General features: G+C 39.3%; 1 protein-coding gene across 2 annotated transcripts in view; it reads right to left on the bottom strand.

Annotated features, from left to right (window-relative positions):
* Nucleotides 1-11,277, bottom strand: part of Fam160a1 (family with sequence similarity 160 member A1) — a 256,696-nt gene that overhangs the window by 200,215 nt on the left and 45,204 nt on the right. The gene's annotated exons all lie outside the window — the stretch shown is intronic.

Here is an 11,277-nt window from a genome sequence, read left to right as displayed (position 1 = left end):
ATATATATAAGTTACTAAGCTAAGGTTGATTTATTATTAAAGAGAATGAATTATATAATTTATAAAGTTAGTATAGGCTAAGTGCACAGTGCTTATAAAGTGCACAGTATGCAGGAACGTCCTGTGCCACACACTCATTACACCCCCAGAGCCACTCATGGTAAGTGCCCAGTGAGGGACCCCATTTTTCATCTATTACACCATATTTTTGATGTGCCTTTCGACACCCAGGTACATAAATATCTACCAGTGTATAGCACACACCCACAGTATTCTGCAAAGCAACATGATGCATAGGTTTCTAGCCCAGGAGCAACAGCTTCCACTATACAGGTCCTGTGTGGTAGGCAGGCCACTGAAGTTTTCATCAGCACACTCTCTGATGCTCACAAAAGGACAAAATCATTTAACAACACACCTAAGAATGTATCCCTGTTGTTGAGACAGAACTGTAGTCAAAATTACTCTCAAAAATTTTCTGTTGCACCTTATAAAATGCAGTACTGTGCCACCAGCTCTTGAAATCCAAGATTAGTGGGTTTTCCTGAGATTTGTAAAACAATGTTGTCTCTTCAGATACACACCAGAGGAAGCAGTTGGCTTGCATTTTATGGCCCACCCATCAAAAAACAATTGCTCACACTCTCCCCACAAACAGCAGGCTCACATCTCCCATCTCTTATTCACTCCAGGAATATACTCACCATATTCAATTGTTAGTTCTTACCTTTTTTTCTTTTAGGAAGTGCACTAGAATTCCCATCAGTAACATATGGTAAGCATATGATATGAATATATTAATATCACCATCTTAACACTGACCCAAAAGCATGTCAAAAATGCCAGTTGCTCTGAATGTCCATACAATGGAACCTTTTTTTTAAATGCAAATATATAACAGGGAAAGGGTTACATATTAACCCTACACAAAAGAATGAATGATTGTACCATTTATCTGAGGAGATTAAGAGACACCAGGTAATCAACAGGTCAGTTTTGGTAGGTGGGAGAGAAGATCCAGAACACAAAGTACTAGCCCAGTAAATGGGTCCTGTCAGGGAAAATATGAATGCATGATGCATCTCCAGAACAAGTCCGGAAAGGTGGGGGCGGCGGGTGTATGACCTATTCCACAGTTCTTCACAGTCAGACCTACCCTCCGTGTGTTAGAGTAGACCTCATGCTTAAAGTCAGGGGTGGCTCAAGAAAGGGGGCAGAAGAGATGGGCCCCTTAGGACACTCTGATCTGACCTGACCAGATGACCTGATCACGTGCACAGCCCCAAATGCTACTGCCTCCCACTCTCTCCCACTGTATAAACGGCAGTGGCTCCTGGAGGCTGAGAGCCCCCTACATCGCTTTTCATTCCTATTCCCCTCACACCTCCGACTCTGCTTAGCATCAACAAAACAAGCCGGCCGATCACTAGGAAATCTGGCCCTTTCTATTACAGAGACGCACACGTGTGTGTTGTCTGTTCAACAAAGTTTTTTCAAAAGACCCTTCCTAAACATTCCTCCCCTCACTTTCCTTCACCTTCCTTCCTCTGTAAGCCACACTGTAGACTGAGATGGTGACCCCTGAACAATGTCTGCCTCCACCGGGTCATTATGACTGTCAGCTGCCTGCCCTCTTTTGTCCTCCCCAGGCTCCACCTCATCTGCACCTGATTTTCTTCAACTTCCAATTTTCCAACACTTAGCCTCCAGTTTCCTAGAATAGGTGACATATTTAAATTTTTTTAAAGGCACCAAACATAACTGTTTTAACATGAACCAAATAAAGTTTATGTACCTTTTCATACAACTACACAATTTAAGCTCTATGCCATTTTCCTGGACACAAAAGCTTCAGAAATCCTCCACTTCTCCACGTGAGCCTTAAAAATCACTCATCTTTTCACTCTCTCCTTCAGGGAATTCCTGATCAGCTCAGAAATTTTACTGCACTCGACCTCTCTCCATGCTTATCACCATCTTAAATTCTCCAGCTTACTGTGGAAATGAAACTTTTTAAGCAGGCAAGACCAGTAAACCTGTTCTTGACAGGACTAGACTTAACTAGTGAGACAAAAATGACAACTGCCTGGCTTACTGCCAAAGAATGAGCAGTTTAAGAACTGGATTCAAAATAACTGGTAGAATCTGAAAGACAGCGTGACCTCTACATTTTATCTTCTGCTTGTTTTGTACCGTGTGAAAGACATGAATCTTAAAATACTAAAATAGCAGTTTAGGAGACCTTTACTCCAAGATTCAGGAAGAAGTACTGGTGATAGGTGCCACAGCAGAAATCGGCTAGATGTGAGTAGTTAATTTTTGTCTATAGAGAATATAAGTATGTAATACATAGTTTTCCTAAGTATTAGGCTCTGAAACTCTTCGTTAATATTTTTTCAGCCTTAGAGAATAAAAAGATCATTTCTTTGCTAAAATGTTTACTTCTTTCCACACAAATTCAAACCTAATAAGGAGACAGCTGTAAGTTACCCTGGGACAGTGACCGCAAACCTTTTGGAGTTTTCAATGATATAAACAAACAGCCCTCTGCAGCACATGTGCCACAAAGGTTCACCACCACTGCCCTAGGACCTCTGTAAACTATTTAATTAAAATGTAGAACATATTAAAATTTACCCATATTAGTAAATAATGTGGCAGCATTCATATCCTTTAAAAAGTAATTTTTCACAAATATCCACAAATTCAAAAAGAAATATTTGCCTACATTACAAAAAATTAAAGTCTTAAAAATCATAAGAATGCAAAACAGCTATCTGAGATTCCCTTTATTTCACCTGCCCATAAAATTAATAATAGTGTGTCTTGTGATATGAAAAATATAAAATGCTGATTCAAGTTTGTGCAAAAGCTCTCTTACTTCTCCCCCGCCAGCCTTAAGAAACAGTTGTACTTTTCAGTAGCTCAAGAGTACTAACCACTGTTCTCATTTCTTGCTTTAGGAACCACTGCTGCAAAGCAACACCAGAGATAAATAATGGAGATTAACGCAGTATTACCTTGAAGAAGCAATTAAAAGAGGCTGAAAAGCATCAACTAAACCCCAAACCACTTGCTCCTTCACAATAGGCAACTGAAGATAATCTTGTTTGCTAAACATAAATCACTTGAGATCTGGCCAAATTCTTAAATGGTATTCCAGATGGAAATGCTGCAAAGCCAAGAGCTGCTTACAGAAGTATTTACTCCCAGCTCTGAAAACAAACAGGACTGGTTTTTCTTGCTGCTTCTAGGAAAGTGATCTTTGTAAACCAAGGAAACAATTCAGCAGAAGGGCTTCCCTAGACCCACTCAGACTCTATTTTTGGTACATCCCCATCTGCTGCTTCCAGCAGTATTAGGTTACTTGCCACCAGGTTTGCCTCTCTTCCTTCAGTATTTGTTTTAGAGTCCTTAGGGGCAGCAAAAAGCAAACTCCACTAATTAATCAGTCTTTCCTCCTCATATACTTCCATAGAATATTAACATTTTTCAGGAAAAATATAAACCAAGATGGACTCTTAATTTTTCATGTGTGTATACATACTTTTTAAATCTTGATCTTTTTTTTTTAAAGGCTTTGCAAGGTTTATAAAGACAGGGTGTTGCCTGGGTTTCAAGTTCATATGCAGCCAGTTAGCAACTACCTAGCTTTGCTTTTCATTTCCTTGTGTTAAAATCACTGGGACAGGGAGGCTTTGAGAGTTACAATACACAAAAAGTCAGCTGCTTGTTTGTTCAAAGGTGCTATGTTAACTATCCCGAATATTCTGGCCACGCTGCATAGTGCAACAACTGCAGGTCTGAGAAGACTTTCTCTGTGATCCTCTTTCTAAATATCACGGGAAATGCCAGTGATCCTGACAGAGATTTACTGTGCCCCAGAAAAGACTGCTGTGTGTGAGTAGGAGCCGATGAGATAAAACAGACAAAAGCCAGTCCCTGTACCCAGCCTAAAACTTCATTTAGTTTTAAAGTTTATGGTAACAGGAAGCCCTGGATTAAATTTCAGATCCCATACATTTCAATTCTTTATTCTATAACTCTAGATAAGTTCCTTATACAGTTAAGGAACCAAATAACCCAGCAGACCTTGCTCACTCTGCCAAAACCTACAGTACAAGCTCCTACGGAGCTTCCATTTGGTCCAATTTTCCACTCTGTGCTGCACACACCACACACACCACACACACATCCCCTGCATCTCACAAGAATTATTACTTTCTTCACCCCCTACCTACTAAGGTGGGCAGCTGGTAAAGAGTCTTCAAGAGTCTATCCACAGGAGCAGTTCTGAGCCTGTGGTTTCCTCTTCCTCTAGGAGGATGATCACTGCCTTTTTTCCCGATCCTGGCTGGCTGCTTCTTCCAAATCCACAGAACTAGCCAGTGCCAACACTCTCGGTAGCTAAGTCACTATTTTCTTCCTGTCCAAGGCAACTCAAACTTACATGACCTAAAATCAAAACACATCACAGAGCTCAAGAACCACAGTGAGACAAACTCAGCTTTCATTCTGCCACTCAATGGGTCTGAGACATGGACAGTTTCCTCTCACAGCCTCAGTTTCATCTCAAAGATGAGAATGAAAATAGCATGTACCTTCACTGTGGAAACAATGAGATCATGTCTGTGCCTGGCTCTCAATGGATATTAGGTATTTTTATTATTATTCTCATTATACTCTTACTATTACTACAAGGGGATAATAAACTAACAGGCTGTGGGCTAACCTCACTTTGTGTTTGGTATTCAAAGTATATTTCTATTTCTGTTTTTGTATTAACTTTGCAAAGAAAAGTATTCTCTATTCTGCCACAGTCCTTACCACTCTTCCTTAGAATCTTATATTCTTACTGCCCTACCACCTAGTCTCTGCGTTTGTGACCAGCCTCACAAACATACAAACACATCCACACACACACACAAAAGGAGGGGTCTCGGTTATACGAAGGTATTTACAAAAATGACATGCTGGATGCAGTGACTGCAGTGACAGAAGAACACAGACCGAGCTTCTCAGGACAAGGAGGGAGATCAAGTTGGAGATCAGCCCGGGTAACTCAGCAAAACCCCAACCTTCCAAGCAAGAAATTGAGCAAGTGAATGAATAAGCAAAAGAATGAAAACGTCCTAGAACTAGGGCAGCCAGACATGGCCATATGAAGGAGCCACTAATTTCCAAAAAGGTTAAGACCTCTCAATCAGCTAAATGGTACACATGTGTAACAAGTGTGGGACAGGAATAAACTTCTAGGAATAGAGAATTCGTGAGATTCTTTTTAAAAAAAAAAAAAAGACAAGACAGTATCCCACTGTTCCTTTTCCTGGTCTGACACAAAATGACAAAGCAAATATAAAAATATCAGATTCAGAAAATGTACTTCAAAAGCCAGGACTTGAGGCAGGAGGATAGCAAGTCTAAGACCAGTCTGGGCAACCTGGTGAGACTCGGTCTCAAAAAGCTTTTAAAAGGGCTGTGGATGTGGCTCAGTGGCAGAGTACCTGCCTGGAATGCCTGAAGCCCTAGGTTTGATCCCCAGTACTGGGAAGGAAATTAAAGCTGGGCTCCTCTCCATGCAAGAAGGACACTGCCATGTAGGTTTCCTGTCCCAAACGCACTGTCAGTGTTCAAGGTCTTAATCTCATCGAATAGCTTTGTGCATATCAAAAACTAGGTCATCTCAAATGTAATATATTTCTATTCTTATTAAGTCCATGCAGATTTGCCATAAGTAATAAAAAGACATAACTAATAATTAAGAAAACATACATATATACCAAAATAACATCATTACTGGAAAAAAAAGAAACACTGGAAAAAAGTACCAAAAAGTTATGTACTTTGGGACTATAAAAATACTTATATATTACAGAGATTTATCCATAGTATAAGGTTAAATAACTGTAATTCTCTTTATTAGAATATCTCCATTATCCTCTATTATTTCCCAAAGTTACTGAACATACTCTCTTTAAAATAAGATCATTTAAAGCTGGGGTGGTAGTTCAGTGCCTAGGATCTTTGTACCTAGCAGGGAGAAAGCCCTGACTTCTCTCTCTAGCACCACAAAAATAAATAACAATAAGGTCATTTGTTTCCAAATATTCTAAAATAAACACAACAGGCTTTTTTCAAGGTTTGTAAAACTTTTCAAAATAACTGCAAAGTAAGAGGCAGAATCAAAATGATCAAAATAACCAATACAGTGACTTTCTACAAACCCAATTCACTTATTTTTTATGGAATGTGGATACTCTTGGATCTGAGAATGAAATGTAAATACAGACATTCCTCATTTAATGACCTACCTGTTAAATGACTGTTCAGACTTGCAACCCATCTTTTTTCTTGTACAGTTCCGCAATCTTGTTTATACAGCCTCAATGTCCTTTTTTGGTACAGTAATTTTGCTGCACAGTACTGTAGTTTTACATTGTTATACATTACAGTAATGCATGGAAGTTATGTAAAAAATGCCAAGTCATCAAGTTGCAGTTTCCTTTGATCATGTCTTCATTCTGAATACTGCAACATACATACTATATACAATTCCTCATTTAGCAACCAATTCATGGAATAAACTGGTCACAGGAACTTAATTCAGTCATTTAAACACGCAATATCTGTATATTCAGTCATTCACACGGAGGGAGAAAAAGCAAGGTTACTTCCAGGTAGCGAGATTATAGGTTATTTCTTTCTGTGTATTATGTGTATGTCTTTCAAGTCTTCTACTCTACAAAAGCTGTCAGATGCTCTACTTTGTTATCGAGTGTTATGGCTTATGTCTAGCTGTCCCCCCAAAGCCTCATGTGAATAAAATGGGGCTGTTTCGGAGGTGGCTGAATCTACATTTGTTTGGTCCAGGGTACAATGCTCAGCCTCTGAGCGCTAAGATTAAGGGTGTGAGGGCTACCTGCCCTAAGTACTCTGAATAAGGTAAAAGAGGCATAGAGACACTGCTAGCATTCCTGCTGCTTCTGCTGTCTTCTGCAGTAATGAACTGTTGCCCCTCTGACATGTGCCATTCTGCCATGAAGCCAGCGAACTCTGGACTGAAACCTCTATGAACTGTGAACTAAATAAAACTGCTCCTTCAACTTCAGGTGTCGGGTATTTTTGTCTCAGCAGCAAGAAAAGTAACTAACACATCTGGTGGAAAATGTTCGTTTATATATCTTAACAATGCTGTACACAACCACTATCAGGGCATCAGGGCCCTTAAGCAGTCCATAAAGTCAGGGGTCAGTGTGCAGGGTAGCTCTCTACCTGGTATTCCTCGCTTGCTTTCCCTTTGTTCCAACCTCTGAGCAGTTTCATGACCCACGCTCCTCCCCAGAGTTCCAGAGCTCTTAAGCCCTGCACCATAGTGTGGTTCTTTCTGCTGCCAGCTGGACAAGTGCTTCCGTGCTCAATGCCTCTAGTACTCCAGGCTGCTTTCAATATGAACTGTGCTTCGTATTTGTTTTATATGCCTCTACAGAGCTTAGCACAGCTCTCAGCACACAGCAGGCTTCTGACAGCTATTTGTTAAACATAAATGAAACAACTCATCAATCAATTAATTAACAGTAAAGTAAACCCAGCCTTGTGCTCTTTGCCTGTAGAAGCAGTGCTGAACCCTGTGTAGTAACAAAGACAATCAGGCCTGCTGATGGGAAGGCTTTCAGGAAACACTGCAGCATGGAAAGAAAAAGAAGTGGTTTTTGCCTGAACCAGCTCTGAACCTCCAAAGTAAGAGCAACAGAGCTGGACTGTGACATCTCAGGAAGGCCATGTAGTCAGTTTCGGCTCCTCCTGTCACCCCAATGGAAAGACTGCAATGCTAGTGCTGGACTCCTAATACAGCTCTACTACTCCAAAGAGAATTAAATCAGCAAACAGTCTGAGGCAGGAGTGGCTGATCCCTGCTAGGAGAAGACCTGCCCTATTTCAACGATAGTGACAGCAGTGGTTATCTCCGTTTACAAAGCCTATAAAGCACTGGCAGGGCTTCCAGGCTTCTTAGACAAGGCATTATTATTTCAATGATGCTGAAGACTGGCTAATAATAGGGGAAGCATCCTTATATTCTTTGGCTGCAATAGCTTTAATTATCCTTTCTGTGAATTCTCAAACCAGTGGGCACACAAATTGCATGAAGAAAAATATGAGTGGTGACTGTAAAATTACTTTTATGAGGTCCTGTGATGCTACTGCTGTGGGTCCTTAACACTGAATTTGCTATTATTAAACTCAGCAGTTTCGGGGTCTAAGTATCATCTACACAAACTGGAGTTTACCATGGCAGGCAAGCAGTAGTAGGTGCCTGGGATCTGACCTTTCCATGAGACTGGGAAGTTCCATCTGTTCCACACCACAGCCAAGGTTGACTTTCGGTCTGTCACTCTAAGGCACCCAAAACTGCTGTTGGAGGGGAAATACACAAGGGAGCAAAGATGGGTAGATATATAAATAAATCTTTTACATGTTCACACATAAAGTTAAAAGATGTATTTATTTTTAAATATTCCTTGCTCAATTTCTTTGACTCTTCAGCAACTGTAATGTTAAGTTTAAGGTCAAATACACAGCACTCATGATTTCAAAAATGCCCTCAAGGGAACATCTGTGCATTTCCCAGATTTGTGTGTGTTTCCTAAATTGTACTATAAACTGTAGGTACATTAGTATTTAAAACAAACATAGCTATAAATGCCTAGAAATAAGAAATTTTTACCTTGAGGAAAAAGGCAACAACCCTACTATCCTCTTTAGTCTGCAAAAGATTTCTCAGAGTCTTCACAGGAAATGCTGCACGCTGGTACAGCTGGTTCCATGTCACACAATCAGACCTGCAGGGACAGAGTCCTTGTCCCAAACAGGAAAAAGCATGGCTTCCAATCTACCTCTCAAACACTTCATGGCTTCTGCTGCACCTCCCATGTGATGATCCAGAATCAAGAGCCACACAAAAGCCCCATCACAATCCTTTGAGAATCAACTTTCTCTAACTTAACTTGGTAACAATTAAAAACCCAAATTTTATCGCCACTTACCTACAACAAAATCAAATGGGTACTACATTATGCCTGAAAACCTACCTAGTAATACTATTTCTAGGAAATGGACATAATTATGTACATTTCTAAAAAAGGATTATGAACAAAATGCTTATTCACCACAGCATTACATTTAGTTTAAAAGAAAGGTGTCCAGCTACACACAGTGTCACTGTAATCACAGCTGCTCAGCAGACCAAGGCAGGAGGATTCCAAGTTTGAGGCCGGCCTTAACAACTTAGTGTGACCCTATCTCGAAATAAAAATGGCTAGCAATGTTACTCAGTGCAAAGGCCCTGAGTTCAATCCCCACTGCCATAAAAAAAAGTAATGCCCAATAAAGGAGTGGCTAAATATATTATTGTACAAATGGAATATTACTCAGCCATAAAGAATGAGAAAACAGATTCATTCATAAGAAAATGGATACATATTGAAGGTATACTTCTAAGTGAAATAAATAAGGCACACATGTGTAAATACCAAATAGTTTCTCTGGTGTGAATAATCTGTAATAATACAGAAGATCCTAATAAGATTACTGACATTGAGAAATGGGAAGAAAGGAGCTAAAAGTGTAGGGAAGATGGGTCGGGTAGGGGAAGGGTAAAAAGGGAAAAGAAATAAATGTGAGATAATGAAAAGATGGAAATAAAGTGGTTGTAGATGGGGAGGGGAGGAGGGGGTGAAGGGAGGGCAGGGACAAGGGGAAAAAATGAGAACCAAGACTTGTCATGTAGAGGTACAAGAGCCCAACAATGAATGTAAATGTACTGTATCCCTAAAATGTACCAATAAACTCAATTAAAGCTGAAAAAAATATATATATTATTGTACATTTATATGATGGAATACTACTACAACACAACTTATTTATCATGTTTTTAAGAGTAACACTAACTGAGCAGTTAAAATACATCAGGCCTAGTCTTAATACCTTATATTAATTAATAAGTTTGTGATGATTATTATATGACGGATGCTTACCACAAACTTGTAAAGCAGGTATTATCATCATCTCCACCACTATACTATTACAGACGGAATAGTAAGGCACAGCAAGGTTGAAGGACTTCCCCGAGGCTGTTAGGTAAGTGGCAGATCTTGGTAGAGTATTTAATAGTACGGAAAAACACTTCTACCATAAAAGCAAATGAAAATTTTAAATTATATCCATATACAACTAACTTTGTAAAATATCAACACATCTATGTACATATTTCAGAGTCTAGAGATACAGCAAAATATAAACACTAGAAAGAAATACACTAAAATCTCTTTAGCTGATAAGATTACAGCATTTACTATTATTTATACTTGTTATACATCCAAGATGTTCTAGACTGTTTATGTATTACTTTGACAAGCACACACAAAAAGACTACATTTAAAAACTAACAGCTTCGTTAAGGCCTGGAAGTAAAGCATCCACATTTCCTTTCATTAACATGTTCACATTTCCAAGCACAGACATTTTTGTCTGCCAAAATTCACAACACTGAAAACCAAAGCATTTTTAAAATGACCATTGACACAAGGCCATATCTTCAAGTTTTACATTTAATAAAACCTCCTGTAAGAACTATGTTAAACAGATTAATACTGATTTTTGGAAAGTTCACTATTTCAGAATTCCTGTTGAAGTTTGATTTGAAAAATACATCTAGGGTTGGGATTTAGCTCAGTGGTTCTGGAGCCTGCCTCGCAAGCACAAAGACCTGAGTTCGATCCCCAGTGCCAAAAAAAAAAAAAAATTAACAGAAGAAAGCACTTCATTATAGAAATGTCATCAAGTACTATTGGAAAGAATTGAAATTAAGAATTTTAAGTATATACACCCTCTGCTAATGTTCAAAAATAGCCAAACAAGCATGGCTTGATCAACAGATCAGCAGGAAGACATTGGCCTCTTAGCTGTATTTTTTTAAGCTCATTATGCAGAGATTTGGAGAAAAGAAGGAAGAGCCAGGAAGAAGAGTGAATTCATCAGATCTGAATTTTACCACTGGTACTGGACACCGAATCTGGAGTCTTCACACTGAGCTGTATCGCCAGCTTTTTTTGTATTTTTTATTTTTAGGTAGGGTCTCACTAAGATGGCTGGAATTCAACTTAATGATCTGCTTGCCTCAGCCTCCTAGGACACTAGGATTATAGGCCAATACCATCAGACCCAGCAGAATACGATTTTATTAAGAATATGTTTAAGAGGCTAGGGATTTGGCTTAGCCTG

This window comes from Fukomys damarensis, unplaced genomic scaffold (genome assembly GCF_012274545.1).
Source record: "Fukomys damarensis isolate Sample0158 unplaced genomic scaffold, DMR_v1.0_HiC HiC_scaffold_38, whole genome shotgun sequence".
Taxonomy (NCBI): Eukaryota; Metazoa; Chordata; class Mammalia; order Rodentia; family Bathyergidae; genus Fukomys; species Fukomys damarensis.
This window is presented reverse-complemented; position numbering and strand designations above follow the sequence as displayed.